Source organism: Sebastes umbrosus, chromosome 24 (genome assembly GCF_015220745.1).
Source record: "Sebastes umbrosus isolate fSebUmb1 chromosome 24, fSebUmb1.pri, whole genome shotgun sequence".
NCBI classification, from domain to species: domain Eukaryota; kingdom Metazoa; phylum Chordata; class Actinopteri; order Perciformes; family Sebastidae; genus Sebastes; species Sebastes umbrosus.
The window spans coordinates 5774418-5789735 of NC_051292.1; the positions used below are offsets into that span (position 1 = coordinate 5774418).

Sequence of the window (15318 nt, forward strand, 5' to 3'; positions counted from 1 at the left end):
AGTTTGGAGATTTTCTTACAGCTGAGTGAGAGAATCGGAGGCGAAGGATGAGTCTTTTAGAGATTAAAGATGAATAAAATGAGCAAAACATCCCAAAATTCATCACAAGGGATCATCCCACACTGAACGGCCCCATAGCGAAGTTCATTTTAGTGCGTTTTACCAAGAAATAACCAATAAGGCGATAGATTTGTTTCAAAGAAAATAGCATGCAGAAGCAATTCATTTCTAAAAGAGACTTTGTTGTTTAAAAGATGAAAAAATACTCAGAGCCAGCAGGGGGGTTGAATGAATGTGGCTGGGCGTTTATAGAGGCCGCTGACCACAGAGTATCCAGTCACCCTGCTGTGCAGCAGGAGCGACCGGCGGGTATGAAGAAAGAATAACTCGGAGGAATCAGACAGCACATCAAAGCGATGGCGAAACAAGAAGGTGCCATTGGCTCAGAGGCAGCATGAGTTGAATCTGACTTCACACATGCACGCAGCCACCTCGAGGCACGGACGCACACAACATGGCATGCACGTAAAAACCTCAACCTCAGGTATCGGTGGCTTAGAGGCAGCATTGTCACGGTGGGAAGAAGTCAGAGCTCTCGGCGAGCAAAAAAGCCTTATCCGTCCGTGAATACATTAAGGTTATTTTTGTTGTTTCCCAAGAACTTGTTTATCAGCGAGGGGATTGTTTTATCTTTGCTGAGGTGTGCGTTCACGTCGCCTTTTGCCTCGGTGTGTTTATGTGTTCTTCTTCCCACAGACCCTTTGCGCTCAACAACAGAGCTAAGTGGGTCAGCATTCCATTTCAAATGCTACAGCAGGACCACGTGACTCCTCACAAGTCCTCACAAGCCTGCATTGTTTTTTTTCCTGCATGTATGTATAGATGGAGGGTGTTTGGGAAGTGGCCATCCTTGCCCTGCACCACTCCTGCGAGAGGAGAGTATATTAAAGTGTGCAGGCAGATTGTCAAACAGTCATTGGACGGGAGCTATAAATCGTGCCGGGTCTGTGTAAACACGATTCGTTAAGTGCCAAAAGGTGCCTGGCAGGCGCCCCTCTGTTATGAAAGTGAAGGGCAGTTGTCATGCTAGCCTCGTCCCTTTATTAGCAACAGTCCACACCTGGTAAACACAGACGACCTGGGAATGTATAACAGCAGATGGATAAGGTGGCGCTGAGCAATTAGCAGACAACAACTACACAAATTAGGTTTGCAATAATAGGTCACCACTGATGCATCATTTATTTATTATTGTTTATTGGTATAGAAACCGAGCTCGACCCTGTCTTTCTCAACCCCTCAGGCAGAGAAAAACCCATTAACAACTTATTTCATCCCCACCAAAAACATGCAATTGTCAATTCTGAAATGTTTTTTTCTTCCTTTCCAAAGAAACTTTTATGTCCCCTTTTTTCATTTCCATACAAAAAGCAGTTGCTATGTTTAAGTTGCTGTGACAAGTCAAAAAAGAGATAGGGGAGACGCGTTTTGATTCCAGCTTTCGGCTCCTGTAATGTAAACGCACTCTTTTTTCCACTTAAACTGTCTCCTGATCCCGGAGACGTGACAGCTCTCGCTATTCCCAACACTTATCGCAACCAAGATAACATTCTGCATATATTGAGAAACAGGTGAGAGGAGAGGGTTTTGCAGGTTGAACGCGCTCAGAAAAAGTAATAGCAGATTTGTTGGAAGGAGATCAATGTGTAATTATTGTATTTTATGTGCACCCTCGCGATCAATCATCAACAATGGGAAAGTGTGTTAAAGAATTATGGGATCGTTATTTTTAATGTCCGACTGCTGCCGTATTGAACATTGGCGGTGGGCCTGCTCATTTTTTACTCTTGAGCCAATAATGCTCAAAATAAATGCACAGAAATGTTCTACAGTGTTGAGGCGATCGCACCACATACGGTAGAAAGATGTAGTGTAAATTCCGATTTATTTTAGATTAAACATATCCCTTTTACTCTATTTTTTTAAAGGATAAGTGTGTTTTCATTGACCCCCAATTTACATACAGATTGTTACACTCAGTGAGTCAAGGTAACACTGTTACAAGGGTCTTTTTAATTGAAGCCATTATGCTGATGTTTACATCTGGAGTTATAAAGAATTCATGTACTACAAGCTGACCTTGCCCCGACTTTAGATTAGTTCTTTCAAACTGATTATGTATTTGCATATTCATTGGTTTCGAGTATGAACACATTTGCAACCCCTCACGACTGAGGATCTTTGTATGCACAAACCTCAGTGGTAAACATCATCAACGGTGTCCTTATGAAAGGTTAGGCATATATTATCATAACCGGTTTATAACTTTGAAGGAGTCACTTTAAAACTCAAGCTTTTTGTCTTGCCTTTTGTGTTTTATACAAAGCATATGGCTGACGCTCCAAAGAGTACTGTAGACCTTTTCATTGCCATTCTGTTGATAGGGGCAAGCTTTGGTCAAAGTTAACTTCCTGTCAGCTACACTGGAACAGGAAATACAAAGGGGTCCATTTATGTTCAACTTTGGTCTTTATGTACTACTACACATTTAAGAATGACCTCCAACCTTCTATGGTAGCCTTGTTTTTTTTTATTTCATACCACAGTGAAAGCAATAATTAGATTTATAGGCTATACAATTATTTTTGCTTTGGCAATATATACTATAAAATGTAAAAAAATCTGAATAAATAACAGATGCAGATGCTTCATGTGGAGAACTAAGCATCGCTGAAAGGTTTGAGTATGAATATGATGTGGATGGATCACATGCTATGGCAGTGTTTCCCAACCTGGGGGTCGAGACTCCCCAATGTGTCACAAGATAAACCTGGGGAGGTCAGAAGATGATTAACAAATTAAGATATCCGACGCAAAATTATTTTGCCTTTCTCAAATCTTTGCCTTTTTTCTTTTAAATATTGGATAAATTAACTTATTTAGGTAATAATATGACAGGTTATTAATAAAATGTCACTTGATGGTTCTGTTATTGTCATATTTAGGTTTAGCGGTGATACTTTTTAGTTTAGTTTGCACGAGATTTTAAGATTCAGTTTCATGACACATGTTTTGGGCCTGTCTTTTAAAGGGCAACTTCGGCATTTTTCAATCTGGACCCTATTTTCCCATGTTTGTGCGTCTAACTGACTAATGGGGACAACAATTTCTGAAATTGGTCCAGTATTGAGAGAGAGCGCTGTAGGGCTGCAATGTAATCCCATTGGGGCAAGCCGGCACCATCATTTACTTCCACTAAAAGAGCTTGTTTTTGATAGACTCTGATTGTTATTATAAGAGTCTGATATTATGGAAAGAGTCTCGCTCAAAAACAAAGTCTTGTTCTGAGATCTTGCGAGGTGAATAATGGAATACATCCATGGTGGAAATGCGAGTGGCAGCGGGGCAAAGTTTTTTTTGGAATACAGAAAGCATAACTTAGGGTTACCTAAAAGATCAGACCGGATCAAGAGACTGGATCAAGAGAAAGGTAAGAAAAACGTTGTATTTCTCTGTAGGGTTCTTTCCATAATGTTGTCAGCCACTTATAATAAAAATCTGAGCCTTTAAGTGTCAAAAACAAGCACGCAACGTTACATTTACGCTGCTCACTTGCCCTCGCAGCTGGTTTTGCAGCAGCCATTTACAGCGTTATCCAACATCTTAGATGCATGTTGGAAATAATTGTTTTGTAGATCAATAAACAAATCAAATGTGTATACCGACCACTTCAGCATTGTTTGGCTATAAAGGGTCAAACTGTTTAGGAACCACTGTGCTATGGCTCACTCACAAAAAAATCGCAACCCAATTGAGCCCCTATGGTAGACTTTGGACCAACATGTTAGACAGCCCTCTCCATTACCGTCATCACAACACTAAACGAGGAAATGTCTGCTGGAGGGGATGGCTTTAATCCCTTCAGTAGAGAGACTTTAAGAATCCGTGCCAAGAACACTGAAGCTGTTCCTTTCCCTTTTGTTTGTCAGCCATCTGTACATTCCTGCTGAAGACATACACAAAGTGTTCACATATTTTGTTACCCACTCATGGCAGCTAAAGTGTAATTAAGGTATAGTTAACATTAGGGGAAGTAGAGCTATCTGATTGGCCCTTAGTTTTAACCCTTTTGTGCCCCTGCAGCTGCTGTACAGGTCACTGTTGTGTGTCATTAGTCAACTGAAGAAATAAATACGCATTACTGTGTATTGGACTCTGGTTTTCACTGAGCCGAACGCAAAAAGGTAAACAAAGGATACACTCGGTAATCAAATCTCTCTCCTCTCATTTCCTATGTGTGGGGAAATCATCTTGTGCGAGCGTGTGGTTTGCTTTTGAAGAGGGCTCGCAGCAGTTGAGAGATGATAGAGGGATAACATTTTCAGCATCGTGCCGCTCTGTTATAATTAGAACAAATACACCAAGAAAATGCAATCTTGCACACACACACACACATTTGTAGGCTTTCTACAGAGTGCATAATTCCACAGCTAAAAATAACCCAGAAAACAAATGAAACAGCATCAAAACCACCCTTCCGCATTAATATGCTGATTATGGAGCAGCCAATTTTCATCGCAACAAAATAATAAATGAGCTGCGAGCCTCACGTTTGCTCATTTAAGTTCATCGTGACAGTCGGAGGCGCCCAACACGTTTGAACCGCCGCCACAAAATGGCTTTTTTGATCTACATGAAGGTAAAGTTGTTTTAAATCCAAGTTAAATCTTCTCCTTTTAAAAATGTTAAAATCTAATTACCATGGGATACAAAATCAACTGGTGATATAGTGTGAAAAATAGGATTTGAGTCTGTTAGAAGTGACTTTAAAGCATTTGTTGAGCTCTGTCAATTGCCAGATATTGGCTTCGCTGTCTGTCTGGGGGGGATTTAATTGGTACCATTGAGTCAGTTTAATCAATCGTAGAAAATAGCATGCCTATGGGAGTGTGACCTTGGGAAGGTAACCCAAAGAAAGCTACAACCACAACTTCCAGTATGGAAATTTATTTGAATAATTCCAGAGAGGAACATCCTTCACTTAAAGCAGCACTAAAAGAGGAAATAGGTTTCCAGACCGGAATGGGTTGCCAATTTAAAGCGAGCAATCCGGTCCGCTTTAGCATTTTGTCCGTTATTACTAAAGACAGAACAGGAAAGATGTAAGAGCTGCAGCAGATGCAGTACATGGACAGCTTCTCCAGGCGATCACGCAAGTCAGCTCAATGACTGGGGGCAACCCCGAGGATGAGTATTTGTTCACCTTTACCTGCAATGATGTGGCTCCCAGAATCCTCAGAGGACTTTGAATTATTTAGCGCCAACACCAGCTATACTCTCTTTTAGCTCAATCTCCGTTTTTTTGTTTTTGTGCATTAAATTTTTATTGTGCAGACTTGGTAAAACATGAACAGGAAGTAGTGACATTAACAAGATGTTGCTTGTTTAGGCTACAATGTGATACTTAGCTATTCAGCACTGAAAGCCACCTCAACAGCAAAACAAATATGTCCATTTCAGAACAACTTTGCTACAGCGAGGTCTAAAACTTTTAATTTATGGAAGAAGCCGACCTAGTGTAGGTGGTATTTTTATGGTTTATTGTTTTTGTTTGTTTCCCACAGGAGATGAACACAAGCAGAAGATGTACTGTGCCTCCATTTGTGAACATGGATGGATTACTGAATGGGTCTACCAGGCACAGGAGAGGTCAAAACTCCAGCAACACCGAGTCTAGCCAAAGAGGTGGTAATGTCAATTTTTTCAGAGAAAAAGAGAGAAGCATTCTGGATTCTTTATTTTAAAAGTTTATTTACAGGGGGTTATGAATGAGGACTTCTCAATGAGTTTTTGTTAGGGCTGTCAATGCAAATTTGTTCTAACGCCACTAATTTCTTTTATGCATTAACACAACTTGCGATTTTTAGGTTGTTGCGGGCTCAGTTTTATAGAAAGTGAAGATACAGATATCATATGAAACGAGAACATTCAAGGAATCCATTGGTACCAACCATGTCATACTAGCTTGTCGCAAAGGAGGCTAAATAACGCTCCAAACTTGCACTACAGTTTGGCATGGCCTTTTTCAAAAGGGTCCCTTGACCTAAAAACTTCATGCTAATCCCATGCAGATAAAAATGTGTGATTATTTTGTGATTAATCGTGAGTAACTATGGACAATCATGAGAGTAATCGCGATCAAATATTTTAATCGATTGATGGCCCTAGTTTTTATAGTGGAGTTCTTAAATCTATGCCACACTAAATAGACCAGCCCTGTCGCACGAAAAAGGCATATGAATAACACGATAATGTGCAAGGCCTTTAGCGTGCAATAAGAACTCCGTTCTTGCTTTTGGCGTGTCATTGGTACGCCATGTAGTCTGTACTGACTGCTTATGGTGCGTGGGAGGGGAGGTGGATGGGTCCAATAAACACAGGACTTTCAACCAGGAGACCGGTGTTTTGTTTTGTTTTATAGGTTACGTTAGTGATGCGTTTTTTAGTGATATATGTGACCTGTTTTCCGTACTTGTTACGTTGTTATCAAACGTATTTCACTTAGTTTACGTACTTATTTTTAGTCCAACCATGACGTTTTTCCTGAACCTAACTAAGTGGTTTTGTTGCTTAAACCTAACTACAAATAACACCCGAAGAGCCTAAAATGTGTCCTCATGACACACAGAATATCCTTTTGATACTGTGATTTATACGCCTTATGGTGAGATATCCTTGATTAACACCGCTTAAATGCACTTCTCATGTTTATAGAGCACCAAATATGGGGACACCCATGCCTATTATTTGTGGCCCCTTGGTGAGAGTGTGTGTTTAAAGTGATTTTTAACATTTATTGGTGGAAAGTTAATCAAAAGACTAAGAGAAACACAAAGACCAAAGAGAAACAAACAGATGCAAAACAAACACCAAGACACAAAACCCCCCACAGAGGCATAAATAAAAAGACCACAAGAAAGACACAAAACTAATTTCTAAGGTCCATTGTCTCATTATCTGTCTGTGACTGTAAATCTTTGTGAAGTTGCACTGTCCTAAAGTATAAATCCGAATGTTTTTGAAAGTGACAGCCTTTAGAAAATGACTTCCATGCCCATCGTCAGTCACATCATTTTACATCTATAGCAGATGTTATTTTCCCTGCTGAGATTATGGGTATTTTTTTCAATGATTCTACACTTCTTATATCATATTGATCAGTTCAAAGACATCAGAGGATTGTTGTATTGTTCCGATATGTTTGATGCTGTGTTCCTCCTACATATTTTCAATCAAAGAGTAAAGTGTTTTTCATCGGATTTTCTGTTGGAAAAAAAAAAAGTTTCTGATGAACACTTTTCTTTGTATAGAATCTCTCAACTTCTGTTTATTCCAAACAAAGTACAACTCCGTCAGAGAATTTGTGATCAGGTTGTCATCAGTTTCTGACAGTAAAAAAAGCTGCTGCAGAGAAAAGTGAAACTGATATATATGTAGACGTTGTGGTCTACATTGAGGGTGGACCAATGTGGTTGCTACGAGATTTGTCAATCAAAGTATTGCACATATGAAAAGCAGAAGTTAAATGAAACAATAGCATGGCCATACGTTTCTTATTCACAAAGTACACCCAGATGGTCTTGATTGTACCACCGGTTTCTGGTTTAGTAACTATCTAAATGATAGATCTCGAGTCATAGTTGTGGATGATGTATTGTATGATTCAGTGTTTCCCACACGGTTGTGTGCGACTGTGGTGGGTGGACCTTGGACCCTCTAGGGGAGCCAGGGGGCGAGCTCCTCCGGAAGAACATTTAGTACATTTTAAAGTTAAATGCATCAATCTGGTGCATTTTGAGAGCAAACGTAAGAGGCCTGATCTATGAAGAACTTTGTACTCTTGTAAACAATTTTGTTCTCTAGTAAACAATGTAATCATAAAAGACAGCCTCCGTCCTTTCCATGCATCCCATTCATTGTCTATGTAAGCAGCCGTGCAATGCATTCTGGTACCATGGCGGCACAATTTGAGAGATGGGGCATCAGGTTGGCCGCTGCTCATTTGCACACATTTGAGGTTTAGGCTACTTTAGGCAAATCAGGGGCATACAAATATTTCGATTCATTATGAAACTGTGGCGGGCCTACCTAAACTGTGGTAATGGGAAAAACGATTTCTTCAGGATCCATAAAGGGGCTCCTCAGGGGTCTGTTCTGGGGCCACTGCTGTTCCCCTTATACATTAATAATATTTGTCCTTCTTTTAAGTATTCGGAATATATACCTTTTTTATATAGATGATATAATTGTATGTACAGTAGTTTCTTCTCAGTCATTTCGCAAAATATTCAATTTTATAAGCCGGAAAAACAAATTCTTCCCATACGATGTGTGTTCGGCTGTCCCAAACATAAATGATTTGGACGGCTCGCCAATCGAGCAGATAATATCCTCGACCAGCAGTGGTTAGAACTAATTGTAGTGTAGATCGTAAGGGTTAACAAGCCTTTTATCCCATATTGTTGTGTTAAAGATTGCATCTAATACTTGTTTGATGCCCTTATTTATCCTTTCACCACTTCATCCACAAAGACTTTGTTGCCTTCGATGAAAGATTCCTGACGGCCTAATTGCTGCTGTTGAAGCTAATTATGTAAATTGAAGCACGCTGTCACTTCACAACACTTTACTGGTGGCACTCTTGTCAGCTTGTGACGGCGCCGTCACTTTGTTAAGCAGGCATCTCCGACTTATCCTGCCCATGATGAATATCTGTGGGAACTGGATTGAGGGGATCTATGTACTTTATTTCCACCAACATACTTTCCTCGAACTTTCAAGCATGTGGGTGCTCATCCTAGTTTCATGGCCTCAAGAGTGGTTACATCAGATCCTGTGTATTGTTAAGTAATACTCTTGTTAGAGGAGCAAATATTCCAAAACTCGGATGACCATGAAATATTGTTTAATTCTTTTTTTTTAATTGTTAAAGGGTAACTCTTCATACATTTCACTCCTGTGGTTTGGAACATTGTACCCTGCATTATAGCATTTATTAATATAGTTTTGCATGTTATTTTAACAAGTAATATTCACCCTCTGGGAGCTAAGGATTCTGATTTGGGACTGGTATCAATAGTTTATGGAGTTCATTTTAGTGCGTATTTTCAGGCCAGCATTATATGAGCCAAGTGGTGTTTTTACCTGGCTGTGTGCCATCTCAGAATGCAATTCCGTTCCTCTACCTTGGAGAATCAAATACTGTATTACTCTTTGCACTGTGGAAAAACAAGTTCTTGAGCGCCATCCCCTTTTACTGAGGTAGGTTGACCTTGCAAGGTCTCACGAAGCGCAGACCCCGGCTGTAAAATAAACATCTAAAAGCACAAACCTCTCCCATAAATGCCAGTCTTTAATCTGCCTCAATCTCCCTCCAATGGCAGACAGAGCGCCACTCTTTTCCCCCCTTCTCTCTCAGAGAAACACAACCCTCTTAAGCTCGCTCAAATTTCATCCCTCTCAAGTTTTGCCTTGAGTCTCGTTTTCACTGTCCAGGGATTGAGAGCTGCCATCTGTCTGGGTCATCCGGCGCTCGCCTGCAAACTTTCGACTCAGGGGGCTTTTTGATCACACACACTCTCTTGGCTTATTGATATTCAAATAACCCTCGCAGAGGAATTTCAAAGCACTGCTAAAAGATGCATTAGCCGACGAGAAAATGGGATTATTTTCTCAATTTGACTGCTTAATATCTCAAACTGGAAGGTTTGAGATCAGAACAACACTATAATTAGGTTTTCATGATCATTTATGAAGGAATTGTAAAAGTGGTAACGACGGTCCATGGCTTTTATTTAATCTGTAAACAAAAGGGGGAAGTTAACTCCAACCAATCTCATAAAACACTTTTACATGTCATACTGTAAAAGTTGTGGATCGCGGATTTCTGCTTTTGCTTTATCCTTTTTTTGGGCCCATCTAGTGGAAAATGACAAACCACTGAAAGAGCATGTTCATGTTGAAAAAGGCATTTTGTGAAACTGATGTTAAAAATAAAACAACCCTGATTTTATTTGTAGTTTTGTTTTACTGATGTTCTGATAAGCCAGATGACCTTACAGTAACAGACTTGACAAGATGCGAGTGTGCTCATTTCCAGTGGGTTGTATTCTGGGGTGCAATCTGATTGGTTGACACAATTGTCCTGTCAATTGCAAGGTAGCCACGCCCTAAAGCATCCCCTGCTTTACGGTCTATTTGACTCTAAATGGGACCGTAATTTACTAAGTGAACATCATGCTGTATTGAAGAAGACTTGAACTAGCGATTGAGACCATAAACTCATGTTTACAATGTTTACTGAGGTAATAAATCAAGTGAGAAGTAGGCTCATTTTCTCATAGACTTCTATACAATCAGACTTCTTTTTGCAACCAGAGGAGTCGCCCCCTGCTGGCTGTTAGAAAGAATGCAAGTTTAAGGCACTTCAGCATTGCCTTCACTTTTCAAAACGAGACGTTGCCCACAGGTACCATGTTCATTATTAAACATGTTTGCATGCTAACATTTGCTTAATAACCCTTAACACAAAATGCAGCTGAAGCTGAATGTCATTTAGATTTGCAGGTATTTGGATATGACCCAAAGTATTAACATGTTAATAAAAAACTGACCTGATGATGGTGCTAGATGACGAGTCAGGGGATCACAAAAAGTCAGTCGGATTCATCCTCTGGGCACCAGGAATATCTGTGTAAAATGTCATAGAGGAAATGTCAGGAGATCACACAAGTCAGGAGACTTTATCCTCTGGGTATCATGAATTTTTGCACAACATTTCTTATTTGCTAATTAGAAGTAAATGCAAAAAACAGCTAAGAGTGATGTACAATTAATCCGTTGCTAGCGTGGCTAAAAATGTCTTTTAAAATAGAATCAATAACACAAAAAGAAGGATACGGATTATTTTTTTATGGTAGAAACTAAAGGAAACAATCCAGAGAGTACATGCATAAGAATATGTTATGCAGTATAAAAGCATAACACCCCTAATAATATACTTAATTGTGTTTTTGGGGTCTTGGTGAGCGCTGTGCCTTATTACTACCTGCATCTTGGTCATATCCAGCATCACAGTAATGCACCCCCCTGCTGCTATAATAGCTGCAATTATGATTACGGGTGTGATATTTCAAGTGGAAATGAACATCATGTGTTTCATTAGAATGTGTCACTGTATAAGTCCCTGTATATATTCCTTTTCTGTGATATGATGCTGTTTCTGTCTTTACAGTGTCATGATTATAATCGATTTGAAAATGGAGGCCAATTAGGCCTCATAATCAAAGAAGGCAAGAGTGTTTCTTCTGCTTCTTATTCATCATTTGATGTGAAATCTAATACTTTCCGGATGAGCTAACCACCTAAACGAGTACCTTTAGCTCCCCACAATACTTCTACCAAAACTTTCCGCTGTGCGTTGTTGCGTAACGTGGTGACAATGGAGAATAAATGTAAAGTTCTGCAAATGATCTTTTTCATTCTACATTCTCTCTGAAGCACGCAGCGGTGCTTTCTATTATTGACTCAAAAAAAAGGGGGAAAGTAGAAAGAGAATTTACTATGTGTGTTTTTTCTGGCCACGAGAGAGTCATTAGGATTCAATTTAAATTTGATGTCACAACTCGATGACTATTTTACGGCCGTTATACAAGCATGTTGAAAGACCCAAATTAGGTGACACCAATGAGCTGTTTTCCTGTGAAGACTTCATCCTAGTGTTTCCACATTCCCTGTGGTTATGGGGCAAAGTGTCATCTCAAACTAGAACATGTAACAGCAGATAAAAAGGCCTGGGGTGATGTCACACTCTGAAGGGAGACACAGTTGAGGACTGTACTGAGAAGGAAGGAACTGACCCAGGTATAGCGCCACTAAATCCTACAGGAACAAGGACTGCTTTAAACTTGACACAAATGTTCCAATGACATATAATCAGAAATTTATTTCCAAAAAACTTTTTTATTCATAGTCTGGAAAGCTAGAAAATGATCTCCGGCAGGGTTTCATTTACCTAAAAGATTAATTCACCTCAGGAGGTGAACTGTAGCAATGGTGGCAGCCCTCTTACTAATCTGTACAAAGCAGCCCACTTACCTTGCACATACTTCTAAATAAAAGTCAAGATTTCCATTAAGCACCTCTTCCTATAGATTCACTATTTCGCTCTTTTGCTTTTACATCGTTATTTAACACCGAAAATGTAGGGGCCTCAGGACGAAATTCAAGGCCTATTGGGAGTATGTGTCTAAAGACTGTTTGCACCGGCGCTGCAGAAACTGTGTGACCTTACTTTCAAAGTATCACCCAGGGATTTGTGTCCTGGGACTTGTGTGTGTGTGGATCTATAAAAGAGCAAACAATAGGTTTTGTGAAAACTGATTCACCACCACCAGGGTCAGGTACAGTAACGTAGTAGCACAGCAGATGGGCTATGAAATAGGTTTTATAGCCACAGAATGCTACAGTAGTACAATTAATTCCCGAGGTGTGCTGTAGCCTGCAGATCCGGATGGACTGGATCATTAAGCTAAATGCTGGAGCAACTTTAGACAACAACAGTATGCACTTTTTCTTTTCATGCTTTTTTACATTATTTTTATTCTCTTATGTTTATAACATTTTTTTCTGTTTCAGTAAGACATTTTTGTTGTTTCATAAATGTCCATTTGCTGCCATAAAGCACTGCAGATTCCCAGCAAATACAGCCGCAGCGCAAGGTTGGCATCATGTTGGTTTCCTTGGCTCCCGGTAATGATATCATGTCTCAAAAGTCCTTGAGTTGATTTACCGATGTTAAAGTGCTCCACTCAGATTTCAAGTATGATAAAACAGATTTAACAGTATGCATGTATTTAATTAAGACTAGAGTTCAGGTGGGTGATACGGGCACATTAAATCTAAATTGTGCTGAAATATCGTCTCAGTAATTACACACTATCACCCAGAAGACGAGTGACATTTGATTGTATTTTACATTTTACTCCGTAATTGCTTACTATTTGAGTAAAGTAGTTGCGGCACTTGCTCAAAAAGCACATGGTGTAGGAAGTGGATCATTCAAGGAGAGACATTTGCTTTTTCTTTTGTCACTTTTTTGAAGTCGTATTGCCTTTGTCTTGTTTTGTTCCCGGTTCGTAACCTCTACTTCTTCTACTCTGTTTACTAACGGATTACAGCCATGCGTAGCCTAAAGCGCCAACTTCTCACCAAACTAAGCTGTAGCCGAGTTTATTCGCTCCAAAGCAGTTGATGGAAACGCATGTTTTTTGACCCAACTATCCACCCCGACCTCCTCCCTACGCTGCGTTTGTCGCTCTTTATACTTCCTAGTTCACGATTACATGGATTACATACGGATTTTGCGAGATATATACAAATTACAGTGCATTACTTTTCATAGGTATAGCTACGAACGGTGTGAATGAGAACAGCCTGTCCTGTTTGACAGGTTATGGTCTCATTGGTTCCCAGTCATGACAACCATCTCTCAAACATAACTATGTTTTATGTCATTGAAATATAAATCATATAATTAATTGAGACGAGAATGCAGTTGAGTGTACTTTAGATTCCCTCCTCAATATTAAGGACCATTGCCTCCTTTCCTGTTGGCACGACTGACCACAGCGAGCTGAGCACAGCATTCTGGCCCAAAGATAGATGCCACAGTGCATTACGGTACTAATGACTCAGTGGAGAGGACAGGCACTGGCAATTAGAGGTATGTGTGGATCTAGACGTGAAGCTGCAGTTATGCTGTGTAGTGGAAGGAGAATAGAGGGGACTGAATTAGGTACTGTGACATGCGGTTGCATTGCCGACAATGGGATGTAGTGGAGTAATGACTCTGCTGCTTCTGCCAATAGATAGAAAATGAAAAAATAAAATAATAATTGAAGTGGAAATATAAAGGAAAACAAGGATAATAGTGTCTCACAAAGGATAACAAAGAGAGATGAGAGGCCTTTCCATCCTATTATTATTATCATAATTATTATTATAATTTTGCTCTTCTTGTTATTTATTGAGACGGTACATGGAATGGAAGATGTAATTGAGTATGTTTGAATAATAAATAGAAAAAAAGTGGCTGAAATAAACCAATTATTTATTGCAAAGAAGAAAAAAAAAAACGCTTCACATCTGAAATAAAAAAGTATTCATAATGGTGAAATGTGTTTTCTTGCGTGTTTTTCTTCCTTCTAAACTTTGAGAAAATGTCAAAGTTGTGAAGCCTCGCCAATTTCCCGTACAGGACACTGTTCAAACCGTGTGATTGGAGGTATAAGTAACTATGGTGGGTGGTTAAGCAGGGGGAAATTGGATGGCTTGAAAAGATGCTGTGGGAGAGCGAAAGAGACAGAAACTAAGTGGAGGCTGATCATTTTAACTTCAACAGCCATTTGCATAAACTCATACATGAGTGTGACATTGTAGGTGGTTCTCATGAATATGTATCACCATCATAAAAAAAGAAGAAATACATTAACTCCTCAGTCTACAAATTGTAAATGCAAGAAAAATGTTCAACCTTGTTGATTCATGCATTGGGGAAGAGTTGCAACCGATTTAAGGCCTCGTATCATAAATGGATTATCGTTGGATTGTAATATCTGAATGGGCAAACATCTAAATAAAAAAACAGATCATCTAGAGGCTACGATGGATGACGACATTAAAAAAGCACCTGTTTTAAGTCCTACGCCTCCCTATAAACACCAAGGTGGCAGCAGTTTGATCCTTGGGAGAGCTTCGGCGTTGACATTTAAAGCAAAGGTTCGTGCTGAGCGAAGATATAAAAAGTATGATAATATGTCAGATTCCAGAGCAATATTTATGGCGCCACTGGTTGGGCTGTTTGCTCTGAAAGCAATTTTGTAACTCAGGCATCAGACCAGTTGAATCTCTGGAGCATGAAAGCTTCGCCCCGTGTTGTCAACACACTGCAAGCTAATTGCTATTGGCTCAGCTAGTGGAAGGAGGAAAGAGTGGAAGCCAACTTTGTTTGTCTTTGTTTGTCTTCAACTTGCACACCATGCCGGGAGCAAAACTATAAATACACCCCAGTGCTGAGTCCCTGTGATTTCAGAATGGTCGACATTGTGCCCGAGATCAGCTCCTCTAAAGCTGGAGATTCTAATCAGCTCTGATCGAGACAAAAGGGGGACTCATGCTCGGAGAATTTTGCTGAGATCTAAAAATGCATGCTAAAAACGTCATGGAGGTATTGTTCATTGAGGACGAAGACGCTCCAGG

The 15318-nt window shown here is 39.8% G+C and overlaps 1 long non-coding RNA gene across 1 annotated transcript in view; it reads right to left on the reverse strand.

The window, feature by feature from the left end:
- The window catches only part of LOC119483348, a 106741-nt gene that overhangs the window by 70086 nt on the left and 21337 nt on the right, over nucleotides 1-15318 (reverse strand). The window contains exon 2 of the long non-coding RNA XR_005205652.1: nucleotides 10674-10749. This is a non-coding gene — a long non-coding RNA (uncharacterized LOC119483348). The remainder of the gene's footprint in view (nucleotides 1-10673; nucleotides 10750-15318) is intronic.